The following is a 9,600-nucleotide window of genomic DNA, read 5'->3' on the forward strand; positions in this document are numbered from 1 at the left end:
AATTCATATAAGGCAAAAATTACGTGCTCACAGCTGCCCCTCTTTTCCCGGAAATATGAAGAGTTTTCGTGCAAAGATAAAGTGAGCGGATATGAGCGATTTTTGCCCGTTTGAATACTCCGTGGGAAGCATTTGAAAGATTTGACCGCACCCTGCTTCCGAGGTTGCCTACATATCCTTGGTTAAAAAGGAATCAGGTCAGTGTAGTTCAGGAATGTTTGGTAGCTGGGACTACCGTGAAGCTGTGATTTCACTGTTACTGTTGTTGTTGCTGCTGCTTACCGCATCCCCTTATTACACCATGATAAAATAAAAAGAAGCTAGACTATACTATGATCTGTTCATTACAAAATCCTATTTATATCTTCACACTTGCTCTTGTGGTTCTTGTTGCCTTACTGACTTGATAAAATCCTTTTGTTGCCACTTTAAGTTATAATCTGAGATGTTTTCCGCTTCTCTAGGTGGATGCCTGACTGTCACCTACACTTTGGGATGTTTTTCCTTTCTCCGAGTGATACTTGACTGTTGAACTTGAATGTATTCCCTGCTCTCCAGGCGGGCTCCTGACTGCTGAACTTGAAATGTATTCCCTGCTCTCCAGGCGGGCTCCTGATTACTAAACTTGAATTTATTCCCTGCTCTCCAGGCGGGCTCCTGACTGCTGACTGGAAATGTATTCCCTGCTCTCCAGGAGGGCTCCTGACTTCTAACTTGAAATGTATTCCCTGCTTTCCAGGCGGGCTCCTAACTTCTAACTTGAAATGTATTTCATGCTCTCCAGGCGGGCTCCTGACTTCAACAAAATGGCAAAAACAGAGGAAATTTTTTGCCCCAATTTGGGTATCTGGGAACATATGTAAGTGTAAACGGATCACATTACCAAATATCAGTAAGAATTTGAAAGCTAAACTTGAATTGTACTCCTTTGTTCTTCAGGCGGGCTCTTGACTGCTGAACTTGAAATGTATTCCCTGCTCTCCAGGCGGGCTCCTGATTGCTAAACTTGAAATGTATTTCCTGCTCTCCAGGCGGGCTCCTGACTGCTAACTTGAAATGTATTCCCTGCTCTCCAGGCGGGCTCCTGACTGCTGACTTAAAATGTATTCCCCGCTCTCCAGGCGGGCTCCTGACTTCAACAAGATAGACAAAAACAAAGAAAATTTTTCTGCCCCAGTTTGGTGGCTGGGCACAGATGTGAGTGTAAAACTAATCATATTACCAAGTATTACTAAGAATTTGAAAGCTAGGTCCCATTATCCAGGGGGGTCCTGACAACTCTTAGCTATACGACAATTTTAAATCTAAGTTATATCTTCTACAGGTGTGACTTCTGCTAAATCTTGCTATCTAAGAGGATCTTTAAACTACTCCTCATTATCCAGGAGGGTCCTGAAACTCAAAGGTCAAATTTTATCTTAAGAGGGACAACTTTTATGGCTGAATTATACTATCCTACAACAGAATTTACGCTAAATATTGTTATCTAATCGAAATTTTAAAGCTAAGTCCCATTATTCAAGAGGGTCCTGGAAACTCCTAATTGAATCTTATCTCGAACATGCAAAATTCTAAACCTACTTATACTCTTTTAGGATACATTTATGCTAGATTACGCTATTTCTAAACTTTACGTTAGGTCCCATTTTTCAGGAGGGTCCTAAAAATCAAAAATCAAACCTGTTTGGTAACTGCCTTTCTCACAGAGGGTTTCTCCAAAACAATCAAAATTTCCCGCCCCTGTTTTAATCAAAGAATAAATTTGAGAAATATATTATTAAAACGGATGTCCAAACACATTTTCATCTTCAAACCAAATTTCACCCAAATCAGATTTTTCAAAACAAATTTAGGAATTTATGGTCAAACGCTAGCTTAGTGTAACGCATATTCAACAAAAAAGAAAATGAAAGATATAAAATCAATGAGATTCAAAACAACCTTAAGAAAGAGATTAAATATAGTAAATTCATAGGAAAAAAGGTCTAGAGATAATAAATTGTATGTTCGATAACAAATCCATTCTAGATATATCAGCTAATCCCGCCAATATTAAAACCATAATTAAACATACATCTAAACTTCATATCGAAGTTTTGCATCACAAGAAATTAGAAATACTCCATGTGAACACCAATGGAATACAAGTAAACACCATTTCTCCCATGAAAACCAACAATCTTTCCTCTCGCTGCTGAAGAGCTAAAATAAGTTCCGATTTCACTCCCATAGGGTCCATATTTTCTCTTGTTTGTATAGAATGTAATCTGCCTAATAACGTCTAGCCCGCCAGCTGCTTCGATAGATTGGACTATAAAATCCTTCCACAGCAATCAAGAACTCATTTTCATGACTATTTATCTGCACAAAATATCCAGATTATCAAAGTGTTTATTCCCTTCACAATAATAAAAATAATTCGGGGATCGACTATACGAAACTTATATATCCAATAAGTAGATTCCTTATCAAAGAAAAAAGAAGTGAAAACTAATACATACCTCAAAATTCTTAATGTGTGAAGTGATACAACATGATGACCAGGGCCGCCGTGGAGTTGTGACCTAAATGATGTTCTGTTTTTCTTTTCATATGTAACTTGCAAACCACATATGACTGAGTTAATGAGTCCAAACAAACACGTACTTGTTTGACAGTAGAAAATACTCCGTCGTCCCAAACTTTTCCACCACATCCTCCCCAAGGTCCAGGGCATCGCAGTTGAATAGTCTTCATGATCGCGTCCATTTTCTGTTAGCAATGCGATGTTAAAAACATCGGGAAAGTAAATGTACATCATGATATATATGGTGTTCATATTCATATGGCCTAACAAGTCATGGAGAGAGGTGATTAGCCGGGACATGACGCAACTCCAACTTACTGAGGATATGACCCTTGATAGGAGGGTATAGAAGTTGGGATAAGGGTAGAAGGTTAGTCATCCGGCAGGATCTCTATAGTGGGAATTGAACTCATGACCTTATGTAGATTTTGAACCCCTTGACCACTAAACTACACTTTTGGATTGTGTTAAGGGGGTTCAAAACTTAATATATAGAGGTAAAAAATAGATTTTGCCTTATATATACGGTGTATTTTTTTGGCGAAGGAGGTTCGGGTGAACCCCGTTACGCCCCCTAAATCCGCCCCTGCTTGATACACATCTAAATCAGAAAAAGGTTACTCTCGGATTCTGAAGTTAAATACAAAGATCTTTCCTTCTAATGAAAACAACAAAGATCTTAAATGTGTTGAAGGACTTTCTTTCCTTCATACAACATCATGTTCTGCTTTTTTCTTTTCTTGATCAAGTTCTCGGTTGCATCTTGAGAAAAGGTTTTAGCATCGATGTATCCTATATATACTCAAGTTTATTCGAAAAATGAAAGGAATCAATATAAAAGAATATTAAGAGTTCATTCACACTACCAACAGAAGATAACTAGGTTAAAAAAGGAAAGTGGTAATCAATTAAACAGATGAGCTGCTATAACTTCTTTGGCGCCCATTGGCCGGTTATTAGATAAGTTATAATAGTAAAGTTGTTATATTATTCAATGTCTGTGTCGAGTTGTGCTGGTGATAAAGCCTCTGGGCCTGATGGTTTCTCCTTGGCCTTCTTCCAGCTCTGTTTGGACACCATCAAGGGGGAGTTGATGGAAGCCATTGAATACTTCCATGTGAATGGTGTTTTCGAGAGAAGCATCAATGCTTCTTTTATTATTATTGTGCCTAAGAAAGAAGGTGCATCTTGTATCATAGACTACAGGCCTATTAATCTTATGGGGAGCATTTACAAGATTATTTCTAAAGTGCTTTCCAACAGATTCAAGAAGGTTCTTGACGTGTTTGTTTCGTCCTCCCAGAATGCGTTTGTGGAAGGTAGGCATATCCTGGATGCTGCTTTGGTGGAAAATGAACTTATAGACTCCAGAAGAAAAAATAGAGAATCCAGCTTACTATGCAAGTTGGACCTTGAGAAGGCTTTCGACCATGTCAATTGGGAGTTCCTGGATTTCATTATGATGCGGATGGGATTTGGGGCAAGATAGAGGGAATGGATCAAGTTCTGCATTTCCTCAGTCAGATTCTCTCTGTCCTAGTTAATGGTAGCCTGTGTGGTTTCTTTGACAGCTCCAGGGGTCTCAGGCAAGGTGACCCCCTATCCCCCATGCTATTCATTCTAGTGATGGATGCTTTGAGTAAAATGATGGACCGTGCAGCGGGCGGTGGCTTCTTAAGAGGATTCTCAGCTCCGATCGGGGTGCTCAGTGCCTGAAGAGTCTCTCATTTGCTCTTTGCGGATGACACCTTGGTTTTCTGTGATGCCGATATGGATCAGTTGACCTACCTGAAGCAAGTCTTGCAATGGTTTCAGATAATATCAGGACTCAAAATCAACCTCGGCAAGTGTGAGATTTTCCCGTGGGGTGAGGTTGCTAGCATTGATGCTTTGTCTTATGTTCTCAGATGTAAGGTGGGCTCCCTTTCCACTACTTACCTGGGTCTCCCATTGGGCGCTTCTGTTTGGAATCCAGTGATCGAAAGGGTTGAAAAAAAATGAGCAAGCTGGCAGAAACGGCACTTGTCTAAAGGCGGTAAGGAAGTGCTTATTAAAAGCACTTTATCAAGTATGCCCACCTATTACTTGTCTTTGTTGCAAGCTCCCGTGAGCATCACGGAAAAACTGGAGCAGCTTCAAATGAATTTTCTTTGGGATGCGGCGGATGGAACTAGAAAGTTTCATTTGGTGAATTAGCAGACAGTCATTTCCCCAAAGAAGTGGGGTGGACTTGGAGTAAAAGATCTTAGGGTATTCAACAAAGCTTTGTTGGGGAAGTGGTTGTGGAGATTCGGGGTAGAAGAGCATGCTCTATAGAGGGAGGTCATAGTAGAAAAGAACGATTCCACGGGAAGAGGTTGGAGGACCAAGACAATCACAACATCTTTCGGGTGTCGCATGTGGAGGAGCATCATGAAGAATTGTGAAGCCTTCAGTGGCAACATCACTTACAGGGTGGGAGATGGAAGGAGAATCAGCTTTTGGAATCATAGGTGGTGTGGAGAGGATACTCTGAGGGTCTCCTTCCCCCATGTCTTCAGAGTTTCAAACCAGAAGGAATTGATGGTTCAACAGATTCGTAAGGAGCATGAAGGGGGGGGGGGTAGTATGAGACCTCTCATTTAGAAGGAACATGCAATATAGGGAGATTGCGGAGCTCCAAGATTTGTTGACACTGCTATATGGGCAAGACACGCCCCAGCCCTCATCCATCTTGTGATTCTTGGAGAAGGGGTTTGCGTGGCGATGGTTTGTTCACCGTAAAGTCCTTTTACGAGAGCATGTTGGTGAGGGAGGAGGCCACTTTTCCATACTCCTCGATCTGGATTCCTAAGGCGCCCACGAAGGTGTGCTTTTTTGCATGGCTAGCGGCGAGGGGAGTGATTTTGACTGCCGAAAATCTGCGAAAGAGAGGAATTACACTTGTTAGTTGGTGCTACATGTGTAAAAGCTCAGGGGAAGAAGTTGATCATCTTTTGTTGCATTGCCTGTGTCCTCGGCTTTGTGGAGGACAATCCTGAATCTTTTTGGTGTTCAATAGGTGATGCCAAGTTTTGTAAAGGAAATGTTATATAGCTGGGCCGGTTTCCGTAGAAGAAGAAAGCAAAAGGAGTGGAAGTTCGCCCCGTTACCACTCATGTGGATAGTTTGGGGGGAGAGAAATAGGAGAGCTTTTGAGGGGATTGAGTCTCGTTTTTCACATCTTAAGAATAGTCTTTTATCTTTGATCGCTTTTTGGTGCATTCATATAGCCCCTACTTGTATAGAAGATTGAGTGTCTTTTGTAGAGAATCATATTCTGATGTAAATTCTCTACTTTTTGGTATACTTCCTGTATACGGGAGTTCTCTCCCTTTTGATTAATACAATTTTTGCTTATCATAAAAAAAATAGACCTGAAAGCTTCAAATATAAAAGAGCCATTTATTTCCCTGACATAAAACCATGAACCAACTTCAAATAATTATAATTACCATTATCAGCTTAAGTATTACATATCAGGGATGTCCAGGGAGCTACATTTTTTTTTTTTTTTTGAAAATCCACTCCAAAGTATTACATACTTGCCTTATACATAGATTACAATTTAAATTAATGATTTTTCAGCTATATTTTGGACATCAATCCGCTAATCGTCTGAGCTTTGAAACCAAAGTTTATATACTTAAAACAATTACATAAAATACAAAATCCATGAATAAAGAACACCTGCATTAATTTATTTGGGATGGTCACAGTAAAAAAGCTTCTATTGACCTAATAGATAGTAACGACGCCAAGACAACTGGGCATAGAGATCATCTCTCCCAGAAATATCTAGTCTTCTACTATATGCACATGGACAAGAATGAAAAGAGAGGAAGGGTGTAACTTAGCTTACCTCTGAAAGAGAAGGAATATTTAGTCTATGCATGAAGATCGAAACTTTTGTTCGGAGAATTTCATTTTCCTCGTCGTCGAGTTCTCCAAAGTAGAGAAAGTTAATATTATCAAAATGCTTAAATTCTGTTCTTAACCTATCATTATCACACCAACAGACGAGCCCAAAGGATTGGTTGAGAGAAACCCATTTATTTTCTGCAGCGGGAAGAATCAAATACTGCTTTTCCTTAAGACTCTTCTCCAGGAAATCAACATCTTCAAATCTCAAAGAGCCAGATTTTAGCTCGTCAGCCCACTTGACAAATATACGGAAAACCTGAAAAGCAAGTATAAAAACATTTTTAACCTCAGACATTTATCAAACCTGGCTTTGTTAGCATCAAATTCATTTCACTAACTACGACAATATTGTTGAAATTTGGCAAAATGCCAAAGTCCCACATCGGTTGGGAGTTAAGTTTGGGGGGGATTTTTCCCCTATAAAAGAAGGTCTAATGTTTAGGATTGAAACACACCTCTCATTTGCCTTCTCATCTGTTTAAGGCATTTGTATCTTCTCTCTTTAGTATTATTTCACTTGTATTTTTGGAGTGAAATAAAATATTGGTTGTGTCCGAGGAGTAGGCAAAATTAGCCGAACCTCGTAAATTCTGGTGTTCCCTTTATTGTTGCTTTATTGTCTTATTTATTATTTGGTGGCTGTCATAATTTTTGGTATAGTAGTTGTGACTTATTCACACTATATACATTTGGCTTCCGCAACAATTGGTATCAGAGCCAAGGTACTGTCTAAGTATGCTCTGTGGTTGCAGCATAGTCTGATCTTCCACATCAGAAAAGATTTATCTTGGTAACTGAGTCAAGGTTCTGTCTGAGTATGCTCTGTGGTTGCAGCTTAGTCTGATCTTCTACACCAGAAAGGAAATAATCTTGATTTGTGTCGTCAGCTATTAAATAATATTTGTGTCAAAGATGGGAGACAATAAACAAGAAGAATCTACATCAAGTGTCAACAATACGTCATCATTGGCATCTTCGCTTATGACAAGAATTGTGTCAAATGCGAAATTTGCGGTAGAAATATTTGACGGGTCCGGACATTTTGGGATGTGGCAAGGCGAGGTTCTAGATGTCCTTTTTCAACAAGGGCTAGATCTTGCTATTGAAGAAAAGAGACCAGATGCTATTGGAGAAGAAGATTGGAGAATTATCAATCGTGTTGCTTGCGGTACCATTCGATCCTACCTTGCTAGAGAGCAGAAATATCCATACACAAAGGAAACTTCTGCAAGTAGATTATGGAAAGCACTGGAGGATAAATTTTTGAAGAAAAACAGTCAAAATAAATTGTACATGAAGAAGAGACTGTTTCACTTCACCTATGTTCCTGGTACCACGATGAATGAACATATCACCAGTTTCAATAAGTTGGTCACAGATTTGCAAAATATGGATACAACTTATGATGATGGTGACTTGGCCTTGATGTTGTTGGCGTCACTTCCTGATGAGTACGAGCACCTTGAAACTACTCTACTCCATGGAAATGACGAAGTTTCTCTCAGAGAAGTTTGTTCGGCTTTGTACAGCTATGAACAAAGAAAGCGAGAAAAACAGAAGGGCGGAGAAGGAGAAGCACTATTTGTGAGGGGTCGTCCTCAAAGTCAAACGAGGACAAAGAAGGGAAGATCCAAGTCAAGATCCAGACCCAGCAAAGATGAATGTGCCTTTTGTCGAGAAAAAGGGCACTGGAAGAAAGACTGTCCGAAGTTGAAGAATAAGGCCAAACATAACAATGGAAAGGCCATTATGGATTCAAATGTAGCTGATTGTGATGATTCAGACTTCTCATTAGTTACAACAGAGTCATCAACATCATCAGACATATGGTTGATGGACTCGGCTTGTAGCTATCATATGTGTCCCAACAGGGACTGGTTCGTGGAATTTCAAGAAGGAGAATATGGAGTCGTCCACACAGCGGATAACAGCCCTCTTACCTCATATGGCATTGGTTCAATACGATTAAGGAACCATGATGGAATGATCAGAACATTAACAGATGTTCGATATGTACCGGATTTGAAGAAGAATCTCATCTCTGTGGGAGCCCTAGAATCAAAAGGGTTCAAAATCATTGCAGAAAATGGAGTGATGAGAGTATGCTCCGGTGCACTAGTGGTAATGAAGGCTAATCGGAAGAATAATAATATGTACCGCTATCGTGGCAGTACAGTTATTGGGACAGCGACAGTGACATCCAGTGACGACAAAGAGGCAGAAGCAACCAAGCTATGACACATGCGCTTGGGACATGCTGGAGGAAAATCCTTGAAAACTCTATCAGATCAAGGATTGTTAAAAGGAGTAAAGGCTTGCAACTTGGAGTTTTGTGAGCATTGTGTCAAAGGGAAACAGACAAGGGTTAAATTTGGTACAGCGATCCATAATACTAAAGGCATTTTGGATTATGTACACTCTGATGTTTGGGGTCCTTCCAAAACACCTTCATTGGGTGGGAAGCACTATTTTGTAACCTTTGTTGATGATTTTTCCCGAAGAGTATGGGTGTATACAATGAAGAGCAAAGATGAAGTGTTGGGAATTTTTCTCAAATGGAAGACGATGGTGGAGAATCAAACAGGCAAGAGGATCAAGTGTATTCGCACAGACAATGGAGGTGAATACAAAAATGATCATTTCAATAAGGTCTGTGAAAATGATGGCATCGTCCGACACTTCACTGTTAGACATACACCACAACAGAATGGAGTGACAGAACGTATGAACCGGACCTTGCTGGAGAAGGTACGGTGTATGTTGTCCAATGCTGACTTGGGCAAAGAATTTGGGCTGAGGCAATTACATATGCATGCCACCTCATTAATCGTCTACCATCTGCTGCTATTGATGGCAAGACACCATTTGAAAAATGGTATGGAAAACCTGTTGTAGATTATAACTCTTTGCACGTGTTTGGCTCAACTGCATATTATCATGTGACGGAGTCAAAATTAGATCCAAGGGCAAAGAAGGCTATTTTTATGGGAATTACTTCTGGAGTCAAAGGATATCGCTTATGGTGTCCTATGACAAAGAAAGTAATATTCAGCAGGGATGTTACCTTTGATGAATCTATGGTAAATAAGGTA

The sequence above is a fragment of the Nicotiana sylvestris genome, chromosome 1 (genome assembly GCF_000393655.2).
Source record: "Nicotiana sylvestris chromosome 1, ASM39365v2, whole genome shotgun sequence".
Lineage (NCBI taxonomy): Eukaryota > Viridiplantae > Streptophyta > Magnoliopsida > Solanales > Solanaceae > Nicotiana > Nicotiana sylvestris.